Genomic DNA, 18,053 nt, shown 5'->3' with positions numbered 1-18,053 from the left:
TAGAGAAAGGACTGAAGAAGCTGAAGGGGTTTGCAACCCCATAGGAAGAACAACAATATCAACCAACCAGACCCCACCAGAGCTCCTATGGGTTAAACCACCAACCAGTGAGTACACATGAAGGGTCCAATGGCTCCAGCCACATATGTACTAGAGGATGGCATTGTCCAGCATCAATAGGAGGAAAAGCCCTTGGTCCTGTGAAGGCTCATTTCCCCAATGTAGGATAATGCCAGGGCATTGAGGTGGGAATGGGTTGGTTGGAAGGGTAGCATCCTCAAAGGAGTCAGGAGGTTGGGAGAGGGGGGAACTAGGAAATGGGATAACATTTGAAATGTAAATATATAAAATGTCCAATAAAAATGCAAAAAATAAAAAGAAACCAAAATTCTTACTATAAAAGTTTTACTTCAGAAATATGTTAAAATTCTTGGCATCTACTCTGCCCTGTGGGCCAGTCTGATTTGCAGACCCCTAGGGAAAGAGACTGGGTAAGCCTATTCTGTGCCTTGCTCTTCTGAGAACCATTGCTTTGGGCTTCCTAAATAGAAGATTAATGCTCTGAGCTAATCAGTTCCCACTGCAGAGGAATGTAGCTACAATATTTGAGAGAGTACAATATTCTCTTCATGTTTACAACTCCTATCATCTTCAAGAAGTGATTCCTTCCCCTGTCCCTATTCTACTCAACTTTTAAAATATTTCCTGGCCGAAAAGAATAGCACAGAGTTGGCGGTACAGCTCAGAGATAGGGTTTCTTTCCTTTCACACAAAAGGCCCTGGGCTCAATCCCCTATACCAGCAACACCACAAAACAAAACAAAAAAAATGAGAGGAGAAAAGGAGAAGGGCAGTAAGATGAAAAGAATAAGGCACCAACATATCTAAGCTGTCTTGGTGACTGTTCTCTGAATCCATTAAGAGCATAGTTGAAATTTTTATAAGCAGGTAGAAAGATTTACTTCCTCAGTCTGTATTCTCCATTCTCAGTGTGACAGGAAAAGAAAGGGGAATTCAATTCTTCTATTGTAATGGTGGATCTTATAGAAGGCCTTCCTGTTCCTATACATTATAGATTCATTGGACAAGTATTCAGTTTCAAAGATGTATCAGACACTAACCTAAGCAACCATGATACAGCAGTAAGCAAAATGTAAAACCCTTTCCTGCAGGCAGCCTCACTTCTGGTGGAAGGAAGACAGCTTAACTGGGTATACTACGTGTAATAGATGTCCTTGCAAGTTTATTGCAATTTAAAACAGGGTGGTTGTATCACTTCAAGTCTAAGTAGGAGACAAACTCTACCAACTAACTGAGAAAGCAGAATTGAGCATAGGTGTATGTGTAGTAATAAGACCACTATATTACAAGATAATTTGATTTTCAATTTTGTTTTGTTTTTGTTTTGTTTTGAGACAGATCAGCTATCACTCTGTAGACCAGCTGATCTCCAACTCACAAGAGAACTTCCTGCCTCTGCCTCTCAAGAGCTGCAATTAAAGTTGTGTACCATTATGCCTGGTCCAGTTTCCAACTTTTTGAGAAGTCATCATACTGTTTGTCATAGCAATTTCATCATCTTCCATTTCCACCAATAGTACACAAGGGCTGCAATTCTAAACATTCTCACCAACACCATTTACCATGTTTCTGCTTTTTAAAAGTTTAGTAGCTATGTTAATGAATGTGAATGTCAATCTTAGATTTTGATGCAGGTGAAAGTAAATTGGAAACTTCCTTCCTGAGTATGTAAGTTTACATGTCATTTACTTGAGTCCCATAATTATTTCCTGAGTTTTATTATTCTGACATAAAACTGATATATAATAAAATGCAAATAACTTTGGTATCCACTCACTGAGTTTTAATAAATGTCTATTGTCATGAGAGCACTTTACTAGAAACATAGGTGGATAATTTCCAGTGTTGGAATTCACTGAATAACAATAAATTCAAAGTATCATAGGTTTTGTTTACAGCAATTTTCCCAGTACTTTCACTTTCCTATGATAGTTGGCTATCGAAAAATACAAGTTCTTTTGTCCTTACATTGATTACTACTCTTAATCCTCATATCACATTATACATCACACAGCAATTACATTTGTAAATTGTCTACCTATATGTCTGTGTTTCTAGTTAGCTAGATATATTTTGGTTACAAAGAGGTTATGGCTGAAGCAGGGTTCAAGGAGTTCAAAGGCACTTCAATAAAGGGAGCAACAGAGCTCACAGAAATAAAGACAATTCCTGCGGTGTTCAGATATTAATGAATTCAGTTGGAGAAATGCTGGAGGCACAAAGCAACATTGCTGAGCTGCAGAGGCTGCAAGGTCACAGGGTTGAGCTGGGCCTTAGGGCTGAGTTGAGCTCCAGAGAGGTGTGGGATCATGGATGTAGAAGTCATGATTCTAAATTCATGACTTCAGAACCATGCAAGACAAATTACAAGACTGCTCCAGAATGTTGAATAGGTCAATGGAAATCACTTTGCATGAACTGTATTAATGATGGGAACGGAACAGAAAGTCACACAGAAAGACAATCAAAAGATTAACAGACAAAAACAGAAATGCGCACAAAAACCAAAAACAAGCACCTGCCGCGAGATCACCACAAAACAGAACTGATTCAGATGGGATCTTCCATAAGCTCACCACAGACAGATGACGGGGAGAGCAGATTCCACATCACTCCTCCTTCCCAAGGGGAGCAGATCAAAAATAATGGTTAAGTTAAAGGTGCCTTCTGGAGGCCTGCCGACATCAAATGCTGGCCACTCCAAGGAGCAAGAAGTCTGCCATGGTCCTTTCTTAATCTTAACTGACAGGTTGTGTGCTCTAGCCCTAATTCAGTCCAATGGTCTAAAGTCAAACTCAGAGGAGTCGTCACAGTCTGTCCCATCGTCAAAGTCACAAGTAACACAGAACAGAAACTTAAGACACACAGACAAAGACTATCAGACGCCCGTTTCCACCTAGACAGGCAAGACCACTTTGGAAAAACAGACGTCCAGGAGGACATTTTGATTCTCCAGTCCAGGAGAACTACTGTGTCTTCACCAGCACCCAGATGGCTGGGAGGGTGGTTCTTTTCTCCAACTCCAGGAGAATCACCAAATCCTCACCAGCACCCAGATGGGAATCTCCCAAGCATCCCTGGGGTCCCTACAGACCTCCCGGGATGTCTCCCAGGGTGACACAGTTGGTGAGCCCCTGGCACATCTACCAATACTCACACTCCTCGCCTCTACCCAAGACGCAAGTCTCCGTCTCTACCCAAGACTGCGAGCGACTGCAAAACCAGAACTCAGACCCAGAGTTCAGCCGACACAGAAACACAAGGACACGGACAATATTTCACCTCCGAGTGGATCTCGGACGAGCTGTTGTGCTTAGCTAGTTGCTGGAACAAAGTGGCTGAACCAGCTGGTGCAATTATTCTTTCTGTGATCAGCTAGTTTCTGGAACAGGCAGTTCCAGGGCCTGCTTTTGGCTTCAACTTTTGTCTAGGGGGCAATTTTAAACTTTTTCCTTTCAGGTCTAGTCCCATTCTCAGAAGAAATGACCACTCTATTTTCTTCTACTATAAGTGCCTTTGCCTGTTCTAGAAATTCAGATAATGTAACCATACATTATATAATTACCACAACTTTGAGGAAGAATATCTTACACATCCAACTACAGGGACTGTATTTCACCAAGAGTATCAATTACTGAGCAGCAAAACCCATCCTGATGCTGAGGGTGCAGCTCAATAGCAGAGAGCTTACATAAAATGCACAAGGTCCTGGTTTCTAGCCTCAGCACTGGAATAAGAAGAAAGAGGAAATGGGGGATGCAACAGATAGGAATACTTTCAGCTCTAAGTTGCAGAGAAGCACACTTATAGTGCCTTTAAGAAACAGGAATTGGTTTTATCATACTCCATGAAACTTCAAAACATTCGATTCCTGCCACTGGTTTGCCAACTTAACTTGATAGGTTTGGCCTGATGGTACACGTCATCTGCAATCATCTCTTCTCTATTCAAGACTACATACAGGCAGCATAAAGCATTCTGTAGATGCCCCTACTTGTCATATGTCCCATTGATTTAGTTACAAAGAAAACTGGGAAGAATGAAAATTGGCTTTCTAGTCAAATCCCAGGAGAAGGACAAAGGAGAAAATTGGTAGGGAATGGCTCTGAGTCTGAAACTGTTGTGCCCAGATTGCAAAAACCCCAGAAACCACCAGGAACCACAACTCTGAGGCAAGCACATGAGAGTATTCAAGCTCGGGAGATTGGGTCACAAACCCTCCTGATGGAACAGGAAGGAGCATGGACCCCCAGGTCTAGGTGAAGGGGGTTTATAAAGGAAAAAACTGCAAGTGGGGCTTTACAAGCCTTGGTGTTACATGAGAGGGTAAAGGAATGTTGGTCTTTCAGCTAATTGTTTTACAGCACCTGGTTAAACCATAAGGAGGGAGCCTAAATCAAAAAGGAGCATCTTAACCTGGGAACAACTTATGTTTCCTTAGCCCACTCTGTTGTTATCATCCAGCTGCAGCTGCTGTGTCTATTTTGCTACTGCCAGGGACATTTCATGATTTTTCTCAAACCTCAAGGGAGGGGGCCATGACTCTCTAAGGGCAAGTTAACTTAGAATGGAGTTTTAAGAACAAAATGGAGTTTATTCTGCTACCTCAGAATTCAGTCCCTTTAAAACCAATATATATATGGTAGAGCTGCTTACTAATTTTGGTCAAGATACCTAACTTGTTTCACCCAAATCCCATCCATAATTTGATTTGTTTGGGGATGAAGCTCTCTGGTAGAGATTTTGCCCCGCATGTGCAAGGCCCTAGGTTCAATTTCCAGCAACACAAGAGCTTGTACAGCAAAATATATAATGATACTATTTAATTCACAAGTCTTTCTATAACAATTAAATTAGCTATAAGATATAGTGTACAGTACTGCTTGGAACATAGGCCTCAATTGTAGTGGGTATTATTTACCACAGGGGAAAATAAAACATAAAATGCCAAGCATGTTGGCATGTGTATGTAAACTTGGTAGGCTGAGGCAGAAAGAACAAGAGTTCAAGGACATTCTGGGCTTTAGAATGAGACCTTGTGGAAAGGAGCAGGGGAAGGAAGAGGCAGAGAAGTAAGATTACTTTAGTGTCAATGAAAAGGGGAGATAGTAAAAACTAAAAATACATGCAATGAACTACAGAGGGTGGGAGAAAAGGAATGAAGGCTCAAGGGTCAGCAAAAGAATGAAAACAGGCAACTTTAGGAGCAAGGAGGTTGGAAGGACCCTCTAGAATATACCAGAGACCTGGGAAGTGAAAGACTCTTAGGACTCAAAGGCGGTGGGGAACCCTAGATTAAAGGCCCTACAATGGGGAGAAGGAACTTATTGACTCGACCTCCAGCAGAAAGACAGGACATCAAGTGAGAGATGTGGTTGCTATCCCACAGCCAAAGCTCTGACCCATAATTCTTCCTGTCTGAAGGAAATGCAGGGATGGAAATGGAGAAGAACCTGAGAAAAAGAAGGTCCAGCAACAGGCCCAAAGTGGGATCCAGCTCAAGACCTGACACCATTACTGAAGCTATGGGTTGTTCACAAAAAAAAATGGACCTACCATGACTACTCTACAAGAGACCCAACAAGCAGCTGAAATAGTCAGATGCAGATATGTGCACTCAACCAAGGATCAGAAGCTGCTGACCCCTCTGGTTTAATTAGGGAAAAGCTGGACGGAGCTAAGGAGGAGGGCAAGCCTGTAAGAGGACCAGGAGTCTCAATTAACCTTTACCCCCGAGATCTCTCAGACACTGGATCACCAACCAGGCAGCATACACCAGCTGAGATGAGGCCTCCAACACATATACAGCAGAGGACTCCTGGGTTTGGGTTCAGTCAGAGAAAATGAACCTAACTGTCAAGAGACTGGAAGTCCCAGGGAGTTTAGAGGTCTGGTGGGGTGGGTGCAGTGGGGACATCCTTGTGGAGACTGGGAGAGGGGGGAATAGGGAGAGAGGTATGAGGGTGGACCACCAGGAAGGGATAAAATCTGGAGTATAAAAATTAATTAATTAATTAAAAAAGATGCTCATGCTTGACCCTGAAATATCTATTCTCTTTTATTCAATAAATGTATTATGGGACAACACATCAAATATGATTCCTAGTGTATACAATTGTTCACACAACATAAAAACAATGTGAAAAGAAATATTATTTCCAATGAATCAGAGAGCTTTTGGGGGTCAATTACTTTCTGCTTCTATGGCTTCCACGTCATTTTCAGACCAAAAGTTGTTCCCTGGGAAGGTGACTCACTGACTTTCCTAAATGTCCAGGAGAAGTTCAGAAATCATCCTGATTCTATTTTACAGATGAATAGCTCAATCCTAGAAAGGATCAGACTCACTAAATCTGAATATGCCCCTCTCCCACTTTTCAGTGACCTTAATACCATCCAACAACATGGGTGCCTTGCACACGCCCTGATAAGGGATTTCCAACTAGGCTATATCCCTGGACAAAATATAATACATTTGGATCTGTGTATTATACTACTAGAACCCTCAATTTACTTCCAAATATTCTAAGAAATACAGGAACAATTTGTTTTGTTTGAAAATGTACTTATATTACAGCTCAGATGTGGCTCTGATGGCTTCCAACAGACTCATTCACCTTGTCATTGGGCCCCATTAATACTTTGCTTCTTTTCAATGCCAAAATATTGTGTTACTAAAATAGACACATTGGCCAAACTAACATTAACAACTCAACAACCTGTGAATTTTTGTTTCAATGTGAAGGAATATCACTTTCAAAGATTCATTTTAAAATTTCACCTTCTTGATAAATATTCAGTGTGATTTGGGATAGCACATTCCCTGTGGGCTCGTCTATTCTCCAGGCTTCCAAAGTACTCATGCACTCAGGGATGCAAAAACCAGGAAAACAATCTTGCAACTAGAATTTAGATTGGAGAGTGTAATTGTTGATAAGATTTTAATGATACATGCTAATTGCTAAGAGACCTGGGAGTCTTGTAGTGTGTTATGCAACACACAGAGGAAATGGCTGCAATACAGCATCTGAAAGAATCGGTATAATTTCCACTATAAGCCTATTCTTTGCTTTAATTCGTCTATGTTATCCAGTTTTCTGTCACTTATAAAAATAGCTGAGGAAAAAAAAACACCTTTTAAGTAGTAATGACTTCGAAATTAGGAGATTTCTGTCTGTGGCTGTGGTGAAAAGTACACCATGGTGAAAGCAATGGCAGAGTAAAGTCACGTACCTTAGAGCAAGAGAACAGGCTACTGTCTCCTTCAGTGGAATATCCTGAGGAAGTTGCATAGCTCCCACTGGACCCTACCTCTAAAAGGTCTACCAATCTACCCCCAAACACAATAACCTTTGCTGTAAGCCTCTATCAGATGGGCATTTGGGGGATATTTAGGATCCAAACAAAAATATCTGTGGATCTGTTTTTGGTGGTAAAACACTAGTCTAGTGTGGGCAAGGCAGTACTGGATTCAATAGTTCTACACTACACTTTCTTTTGGATGGTGAACTCACCACAGGCTGTAAGTCCTACAAAGATTTTTTTTTTGTTTAAAGAAAGTTTAACAACATTTACATTGGTCTCTACTCTGATCCCCTCATTGTTCCCATCTCACATGGGATTGGTGGTTCAGGAATCAGTATTAAGCAGTTAAGTCTCTGTGCTAAATATCATGTTAGCCAGCCAGACCAATAGCCACCGAGAGGCCCATAGTCCATAAGATTCTATATATCACTCGCCCATGTCCACTTCTAGACAATGTCCACTTTTAGCATCTTCAAACAAAACATACTGTCCAATTTAAGGACAGTCTTTCACCTTGAGAGCTAGTTTTGTCAGGCTAAGAAATCAATGTCCTTTCCCTTACCCCCTCTACATCAAGCCAGCAGCTTTCAACCAATAAGAGATAAGAGGAGATGCGATGCAAATGTATCAGCCCCCTTGCTCTTCCAGTGGGATAACATGGTTTCTAAAGCTCCCTCCAGGACAGAGCTCTGATTGCCTACAATGAATCTGCTCTCTTGACTGCTCTCTCTCCATCATCCTTTCCTTACTTTTCCATTTCCTCCCCACTATTTCCTAGGAACACCTCCCAACTTTACTTTTTCTAATCTTTGCTGCAGAATTGGTTCTTGGAGAATCCAATGAGAACATAGACATGTAAGCATGGTGCAGGAAGGGGAGTTAGTGTGCTGGTTAGTATTTTTGTCAACTTGACAGAACCTAGGATCATCTGAGAAGAGGGAATTGAGGAAATTCCTCTATCATATTACCTGTAGTCTACTTGAAGGAGCATTTTATTGACTAATGATTGATGTGGGAGGACCCAGCCATCACCCCTGGGCAGATGCTCCTAAATTGTATAAAAAGCAAGCTGAACAAGCCATAGTGACCAAGCTAACAAGCATTCCTCTGTGGTTCTGCTTTAGCTCTTGCTTCCAGGTTTTCTCCTTCTGTTTCTGCCCCAGAGGTCATGTGTTTATCACAGCTATAAAGAGCAAACTAGAACAGAAATTTGTACCATAATCATGAAGTATCATTATACAAGGCCATGGCCATATTGTTTTGGGGGGAGGATTATGGAAAGATTTTGGAGCTTTGGACTGGAAAGTTCATCAAATACTCTGAGCTCACTGAGATGTTACAGGAACTTGAAAGATAAGAACATTGAGAGAGGCGATGGAGGCCTGGCTTGTAAAGTTTCAGAGGCCAAAAAGATAGTATATTAGAACTATCTATGTGATATTTTGTATTAAGATTCTGTGGTTTGGGTTATGTAGTAGGGTTATGAAGCCTCAGATGGGATTAACAAGAGACCAGGACCCCTAAAGTAAAAACTTTGCTTTACTCATACTGTGTCAATTGATTCTGCTCAGCTGATTCTGAGAAATCAACTGCAGTTAATGGGACCAGCATCAGTGAGGTGAAATCTTTGATGAAATATTTCCTTGGAGTTGGCACACAGAATCTGTGGTCTACAGGGAATCAAGGAGCATCTCAAGCTGTCAACAGAACTTGGTAATGTTTAAGAGTTTCACACATGGTACTGGTTTTGATGACATGAAAACTGAAGCATTCAAGGGCTCATAGGGAGAAGCTGGGGCTGGGCAGTATGTGGTAGGTCAATAGTCCTTTAACAGAGACTAGGTGATGCCACTAATGAAGGTACAGTGGAGACCATAGTATATAAGAGATGCCAGTACTGTGGAATGATCACCAAGGAAAGCAGCAGATCTAGAGAGGAACCAGTCTGAGCTGATATAGCAAGTTTTGTGTGCTGAAGATGGCAAATCCAGAATGGTGGGGATATGTAAGATCTTTGGAACCTAGAAGATCATAATCTCAAGATGTTGGACACTAAGTTATTTACACTGTTGACATTTGGTTTTGCTTTGATTTGATTATGACTGTGCCTTGGTTTCTCTATCTTGGAGTAAGAAAGTATTTAACTTTTTTTCTTATAGGAAATTTTAATGATACTCTGGTCTTTTAAAGTGCTTGAGTTTTTAAAAGACTATGCAAGTTTAAAAGCTATCCTATTTTTATATTGTGATATTTACATGAGATCTTGAGGATAAACAAGAAAGGTTATAATTTAATAGTGATGTGCTTATGTGTCAAGTTGACAAGGAATTGATTGTTCTGGTTAATTTTTGTCAACTTGATACAAATTTGAGCCACCCAAGAAGAGGGAGCTTCAATGGAGAAAATTCCCCTACTAGACTGGTGTGTGCGTATGCCTGTATGGGCATTTTCTTGATTGATGGTGGATTGTGGAGGGCTCAGACTACTGTGAAACCAGGGAACGTGGTCTTGAGTTGTATAGGAAACATGAGGAACAAGCAGTACTCCTTGTGTTTGCTAACTAAACCCTTTCCTCTCTGAAATTGCTTTTGATCAGAATGTTTTATCACAGCAATAAAAAGCAAATTATGACAGAGAGTGACCAGTGCTCCCTGTTCAGGCTTTATAGAGTCAGATAAACTATCTCTATTCCAGCTGTGTGACACTGGTCAATTTCTGTACACACTCCAAGTCTCACCTTACTCCTTTGTAAAGCCCTATTATTAAGGTTTTCTAGTTTTACACACACACACACACACACACACACACACACACACACACACACACACACACAGGCGTATATATTGGAGAAACAAACAAAAGCTTCTTTCTTCCATTTCTTATACAGACTTCCAACAGAAGGTATAGCCCAGATTAGATCTGAATTAAATATCTGGATTAAATGTGTAACTTCATTCCTCAAAGACCCAGATTGGAATTGCATCTTCCAACTTCAAATTAAGCATAAGCTCCTGACAGATGTGCCCTCTATTTTGGGATATTAGTTAATTCCAGATGTAGTTAAGTTGACAACAAAGAATAGACACACTGTCTCACAGGGTTGTAAGTGTTAAACAACACAACAGAAATGAAGGATCCAGAACAGAGCTAAAAGTCCAGCTACCTTCTCATGCTGTAAAACAAAAATGGAAACTATTATTTTCTTTATGAAAATGGCTTCCCACAACCAGGTGTGGTGCACAACTATAATTGTAACCCTGGAAAGGACAGGACAAGAAGACAGTGAGTTTGAGGTCAGCCTAAGATATTATCTGGACCCTGTTTCAAAGCATAAAAGAATAAAAAGGAGTAGAAGGAGGTGGAGGAGAAGGAGGAGAAGGAGGGGAGGAAAATGATTTCTCAAAGAGAATCTTTTCATACCCACACACATGGTCCCAATTTATTCCAGAACACCAGAATTTGAAAGACTCCCTACTCTAAAGGAGTTTTTTTTTTTCTTTCCCGGAGCTGAGGACCGAACCCAGGGCCTTGCACTTGCTAGGCAAGCGCTCTACCACTGAGCTAAATCCCCAACCCCTGACTCCCTACTCTAATGTGACTCCTGCAAGGCACTGAATAGACAGAAATTTGCACTGTCTTATTCTCTCAGTCTCATTCTCTCCCTCCCTCCTTCCCTTTTGTCTGTTTCTGCCTCCCCCTTCCTTTTATTTATTTATTTTTTGCAGTAGTGTTTGGTTATGTAGTTCAGGATGGCCTTGATCTTACTACGTAACTAGCACCCTTAACCTTACAGCAGCTCTTCTGCCTCAATCTCCTCAGTGCTGAGATATTAGATATGCATTCTGACTTCAGCAAGCCCCTAGAAGGGTTAATGTGTGTCCTATCACATCCCCTGAAACCAAACAGATGCTATGCCTTCATACATACCATTTAAGAATTTTCTGACAGTAAACTAAAGGAATAAACTTTTGGGAACTGGAAGAAGCAGGCAGAATACATCATGTCCCCATGGGACCCAAACATATAGTGTAATCTCACCCTGTCCCCAGTGGATTTGGGGTTTGTATTTTGAGGTCTACAGCTACTGTGGGATTAGTTACCTCTATTTCTATTCGGGGGTGTTTTAATGGTGAAGCTGCACTATTTCCCTTAAGGAATGAATAGTAATGATGCTTTGAATATGCATAGCACTTTTATTCCTCTAAGCACATCAAGATATATTTTATTATAGTTCTCACATCAAGACATAGTTCCTCATTTACAATCAGAATTTTTGTAAATCGTACTGTCTTTCTCAAGATTATGTTCTCTGGGAGTATACAGTGTATGTGTCTCTGTGTTGTGATGGAGGTTGAACCCAAGGCTTTGCAAATGTACATGCTTTCTTTCCTTCTAAGCTACAGTCCCAGTCTCTCCCCTGGGAATTATGGACCAAATAAACATCTTCCCATCTTTCAGTATTTGCCTTTGTGTCTCCTTTTCTCCTCTCCTTTCACAGTTTTAACCATCCAATTCACTCGAGACCCACAGTGGGTTAAGAATGCTATAAAGCCCCTAGGACTTTATCAATAATGTCGCTCCACACGCCTTACAGAATTCCAGATCCTTCCTTCTTCCAACTTCCTTGATTTGTTTTTGTGTCTCTTGTCTGATTGTAATAGAAAACAAATGTTTTATGTTTAATTGGCAATAACATCACTAAAAGAAAAAAACTGTAGTGTGTAATTTGGTTTGAAATCAGCAAATCTCCACCCTTTGTGTGTGTGTGTGTGTGTGTGTGTGTGTTTCTTTGTTTTAGTTTAACTTTTTCATGTATTTATTTGTGAGCTTATGTACACCACAAACATGTAAGATTCCATAAAGGCCAGAAGAGGGAGTCAGAAAGTACAGTTGCAGGCAGTTGTGAGTTGCCGTGTGGATGCTAGGAAATAAAGCTGGGTCCTCTGCACCTCTACAAGAACAGTAAGTGCTCTTAACTCTCTGTATTAGGATTACAGGCGTGTATCACTCTGCCTGGCTTCCTGAAAAATCTTGTTAAGACAAAACATCAGAGATCTGAAAGCAGTTCACTGTTAAGGCTCTGGATTGGATCAGTAATTCTCCAACATAACCCGGGTTGTCTTGACTTTCCTGGCTTCCCTATGTCTCTGTTCAAAGACATATAAAACCCTATGAAAATTGTCTACCAAAATCAGAAGAGGGTAATATGGAGTCAATTATTTTTCTGGGGCATAGCCCATACAGGCAGGCATCATAAGTCTGCAGTCCCAACACTGTGAAGACCTTGTAACTGTAAATAGACAGATAGATACAGTGACAGACAGGCAAAAAAAACCACACACATACACAAACACAGAGACAAGTGAGAAGGAGGAGTGAGAGAGAGAGAGAGAGAGAGAGAGAGAGAGAGAGAGAGAGAGAGAGAAGAGAGAACACCACCCTGCCTTTTCAATGCACATCGTCAGGTTCTTGTTTGGTATGACCAGGTTGTAGCCAGTCTCCTACCAGTCTGTGTCCTAGATTCAGCCTGAACCTCAATTAAGGGAGTGTGGGACAGAAACAACACTTACTTTTTAAATGAGAAGGCCTCCTGGCTTCCCTTACATACTGCCCTGATTCAAACCTTTCTTTGTTCCTCTATACTTGGTTTTTTTTATTATTGTCTCTTGTTATTCTTGCCCAATTTTAATTCTTTTTTGTACTTATTTAAAAACTAATTTTCCCCTTGGGTTGTCTTCTTCAAAAGCCCCTTTCATCTTGTTTTGCATTTTCTCAAGACCCTCCCTGGGATCTGTCAACTATATTTCTCCATCTCACCACTGCTGAGGATCCTGCTCAGGACTTTAAATCTAAGTGTACCTCCACTGAGTCATACCTAGCTTCTGTATCTTCCCTTGAAAGCAAAAATAAGGGGCTGGAGAGAGGGCTTAGCAATCAAAGGCACTGGTTGCTCTTCCAGATTCCCATCATGCACATGGTGGTTCACATCCATCTGTAACACCAGTTTCCAGGAGACCTGATGCCTTTTTCTAGCTTCTGTAGGCACCAAGCATGCACTTGATGCACAGACATTGAATACACTCAAACTACCCATAAACATATAGAAATAAAGAAATCTAGATATGATTTTGAACACTTGTAATATCAGAACTTGGGAGGCTGAAGCAGGAGGAACAGAAGCTTGAAGCCAGCTAGTGTTACATACTGAGACTATCTCAAAAAGTAGAAAGAGGAGGTGGGAGGACAAAAACAAAAAGAAGAAAAGGAGGGGAAGCAAAGGAGAAGAGGAAAAGGAGAAAAATTGTGTTTGGGACACTGGGTCTTCCTACCCCAGTATGTGAGTGAGAGAGGAAGAGGGGTGGTGGTGGGGAATCATTACTAAGCTACTTATCATTGTACTACTATTAAACATTTCCTTAAGATAGACTTGAAACAAAAAGTGCTTAGTGTCCTTCTAATAGACTGAGATTGGAAGGACCTGGCATACCTATCAGCTGGTGGAGACATATTGCTGTGTGTCTATACAAAAGATTCTGACTAGTTATGAAAAGGCATGGACTTCTGACAGACACATCACAGGTGACTCTCAAAATAGTTTCCCCTAGCTGGGCTTCCTTGTCCAGCCTCAGTGGGAGAAGTCTTGCTGTGACTTGATGCATTGGTACCTTTGGATGGGAGCTCCCTTCTCTGGGGAGAAAAGAAGAGGGAAGGGGGTGGGTTGGGGCTGAGGTTGGAAAGAGAAGAAGGAGGGAGTTTCGATCGAAATGTGAAACAAAATTTTTTTAAATGTATAAAAACAAAGTCGGACACAGAAAGATATGTTCTACACAATGACATATGAAGTTCAAGCACAGACCAAACAAATCTGTGTAAGAGCTAACAGGAGTAGCAAGGGAGGTGGAGGCCTGAATAGAAGGAGGCATGAATGCACAACGAGGGATGAGGGGAACGGTCACCTCCATTAGTTCAGCTTTACCAAAACTCATTGAACTGTATTCTGGAGGTCTGTGCATTTTGGTCTGCAATTTTTGAAGGAATTCACCTTGAAAGAAACCCATTAAAAGAATGAGAAACAAGAGATTGTTAAATCAACTGTAGCAGTTATAGAAGACAATTATGTCACGTCAAATCTCAGTAGACTAGTGAGATGTGGGGATTAGGTTGAGTGCAGGGGCAGGGGTTAGAAAACGGGGAGGGGGATTTTACCAGTATATACACATATAAAATATTGTACTGAACTCCATTTATAAAGTTCATATGTGTTATTATACATAAAGTTCATAAGTGTTAATTGCATTTATGATGGCTTATACCTGTGATGTGAACATTTGGGTTTCTGAGGTTGAAGGATACCACAAGCTGGAGACCATCTGGGCTACCCAGCTAGGCTCTGTCTCAAAAAGAACACAAAAACTAAGATAAAAAGCTTTAATAAACAAAAATTAAAAATGTAGACTTTTTGTTTCAGAAGGCTTTAATAGCATGGGGAAAATGCTTACCCATAGGAAAGGCAGGGCCCAGAATCACACATAAGAATGGCCTCATTTTTCATGGGAAACATCTACAGAATTACAATAATGAAAATTCAAATTCTGACTAAAACAGCAGCAGAAGAAAGACCCAATTTTTCATAGGAAAAATTTTACTTAGCATATGCACAGGAAAAGATGGGGGAGCTAAAGAAATAAATAAGAAGACATTGCCAGTTCTTCTTTGTTGTTTGTCTCAGATAGGTAACTTTTATTTCCCTAATGTTTGGTTCTGAAATATATGGAAAGTATACCTTTTTAAAAGGACATCATTCTTTCAGAAAACCACAAAGCACAGCTCTTTGTGGCTCACACGCAGTCTTTCTTGTAGTGGCTTGCACAGAAAGTAACTGGAGCATGCAGCCTGGATCTTGCTTGTTTTTCTTCCCCAAGGTACTCTGTTTGGTTCAGTCAACATTTCCTCCGCATAAGTGACCAGAGCCCTTAAAGGAGTCCTTTAGTGGGGTGACCCATCCTGCTAACATTTCTTTGTCTTTTAAACCTTATGTTCAATCACGATAGCCAAACCATGCTCACAGAATTTTCTATCCAGTTTTTTTTTCCATTGAGAAAAAGTCATGTAGTTCAGGGTGATCTCATACTTGCTATGTAGCCAAGATTCATAACTATGGACTCTGAATCCTCATGCTTCTACATCCTGAATGCTGATATTATAGAAATACACCACCACTCCTGATCTTATGTGGTGCTGAGGATTGAACCTAGGGCTTCATGCATACTAGGCAAGCACTTTATCAATTGAACTATTTTCCCAAACCCACTAAATCATATTTCTAAGCCATTTCAAAAAATATTGAGTAACTAGGAAAGACATGAGAACCCTGTATGCTACAGCCAATATGACCATGTTATTTTCAATAACAGCTGATGAGAATAGTTTCTCCTCCTCCTCCTGCTCCTCCCCTCCTCCTCCTCCTCTTCCCCCTCCTCCTTCTCCTCCCCCTTCCCTTCCCCCTCCTTCTCCTTTTCCTTCTCTTCCTCCTTTCTTCCTTCCCAAATCAAGATTAACTGAAGAAAGTAAAGAACCTATAGGAAAGCCTGGGCAAGGTCATCCATGCCTGGAAATTCTAGCACTTGGGGTACTGAGGCAGAAACATTGCAAGTTCAAGTTCCACCTGAGTTACATAGTGAGTTCTGGGCCAGCTTTGTGTACAGAGAAAGACCCTGGAATGAATTAAAATAAAAAACAGAGACAGACTAGGTAACAAGGTTCTCTTCACAAAACAAACAAAAGCAAAAGCCTGTGTTTTACTGGTTTTTCAAGGCTGACGATCAAATCTAGGGCCTTGCTCTAGGCAAGCACCATGACAAGGAACTATATCCTACCCTCCTCTTCATGAGCTTTTAATATATGCCAACCAAGGAGAAAGTAAACATTAAAACATGTAAAAACCTTGTGAGGACTGACCACATCCTCCCACTCTGTCCTCAATTCACTGATGAATGGATGTTTAGGAGACGATGAGTCCTAATCTTTGTGGTGATAGAATGCTTCTTTTTAAAAAAAAATGGTCATTTTCTTTATCCTTCCCTGTTTTCCCTCTGAAAACCCCCCATTCCACTCTTCCTATCCCCTGCCTCCATGAGGGTACTCCTCTACCCACCTACCCACTCCAGCCCCACAGCCCTAGCATTCCCCTATGCTATGGCATCAAACCTTCACAGAACCAAGGGCCTTTCCTCCCATTGATGCCAGACAAGGCCATCATTATATATATATTTTAAATATTTAAGAATAGGTTCTTTCAGAGCAGCTCTTTGGAGGACCCTTGTCCTGTGTCTTGCTTCAATAGTGTTTGAGGGGAATAGACCCGGGGACTACTCCCACTTTATTAGCTTCCAGCCGCCTTAAAAGTCTCTCCAGTCGCAAACTCTGGGCTATCTCCTTGCAGCCTCCAGCTCCTAGGACCAGCCAGCACTGGTTCCATCTCAACCCCATACTCTAGATGAGCCGTGACTTCTCAGATTCCTCAGAATTATTACACCAAAGTGGAAGCTGCCACGAACCGCCTGGTCAACTTGCACCTGCAGGCTTCCTACACCTACCTCTCTCTGGGCTTCTTCTTTGATCTGGATGACGTGGCTTTGGAGAATGTAGGCCACTTCTTCCGTGAATTGGCCGAGAAACACAGGGCACAGAACATCTCCTCAAGTTGCAGAACAATCACCAGGGCAGTGCAGTCTTCAAGGATATGCAGAAGCCATCTCAAGATGAGTGGGGTAAATCCCAGGAGACAATGGGAGCTGCCTTGGCCCTGGAGAAGAAACTGATTCAGGCCCTCTTGGATATGCATGCCCTGGGTTCTGCATGCACAGACCCTCATCTCTGTGATTTCTTGGGAAGCCACTTCCTGGATAAAGAGGTGAAGCTCATCAAGAAGATGGGCCACCACCTGACCAACCTTTATAGACTGGCAGGGCCACAACCAGCACAGAGTGGCATGACCCAGGCATCTCTGGGTGAGTATCTCTTTGAGCGCCTCATTCTCAAGCACCATTAGGCCTCTCGGTTTTCCAAGAGGCTCCCTCTGCTCTGCACCAGCCACCTCAGCACCTCTACCTGAATGAACCTCTCAAGCCACTGGGTAGCTTTGTAACCGCCCTGGAGCCTATCCCACATCTTGTACGAAGTAAAAATAAAGCCTTTGAAACAAACAAAAAGAATAGGTTCTACCTTATGAGAAAGAACCTATTCTTTTTTATGTATATGTATGTACATGTACATACATACACTCATATGCATATGCATACACATACATATACATATGTGAGTTTATGTGTGCTAGGTGTGTAGGTTCCACTGGAGGTCAGAAGACAGTGTCCAATCCCAGTATATAGATCCTGAGTTATAGGTGACTCTTAGCCATCTGATGTGGGTGTGAGGTACAGAGCCGATGTTCTCTTCAAGAGCAGTATGTGCTCTTAACCATTGAGCTCCCAGAAATACTTAAATGGTGATGATTTTGACCTCTTTAAACAAGTTTTAGTGTGCACACTGTTTGCTTATATAGTGCTTGAAGCTTGATCTGCCTTCCATCGTGGTAATGACTTTCACCTAAGTCACATTGTGTATTGTTTCTGTTACCTGTTGCTAGAACCAATCTAAATGATACAGGT

At 41.4% G+C, this 18,053-nt stretch overlaps 1 pseudogene; it reads left to right on the top strand.

Moving 5' to 3' along the window:
- The first annotated feature begins 14,307 nt into the window (after nucleotides 1-14,307).
- LOC108349111 (ferritin light chain 1 pseudogene) lies at nucleotides 14,308-17,437 on the top strand (annotated as a pseudogene).
- Nucleotides 17,438-18,053: the final 616 nt, after the last annotated feature.

Source organism: Rattus norvegicus, chromosome X, assembly GCF_021556685.1.
Source record: "Rattus norvegicus strain SHRSP/BbbUtx chromosome X, alternate assembly SHRSP_T2T, whole genome shotgun sequence".
Lineage (NCBI taxonomy): Eukaryota > Metazoa > Chordata > Mammalia > Rodentia > Muridae > Rattus > Rattus norvegicus.
This window is presented reverse-complemented; position numbering and strand designations above follow the sequence as displayed.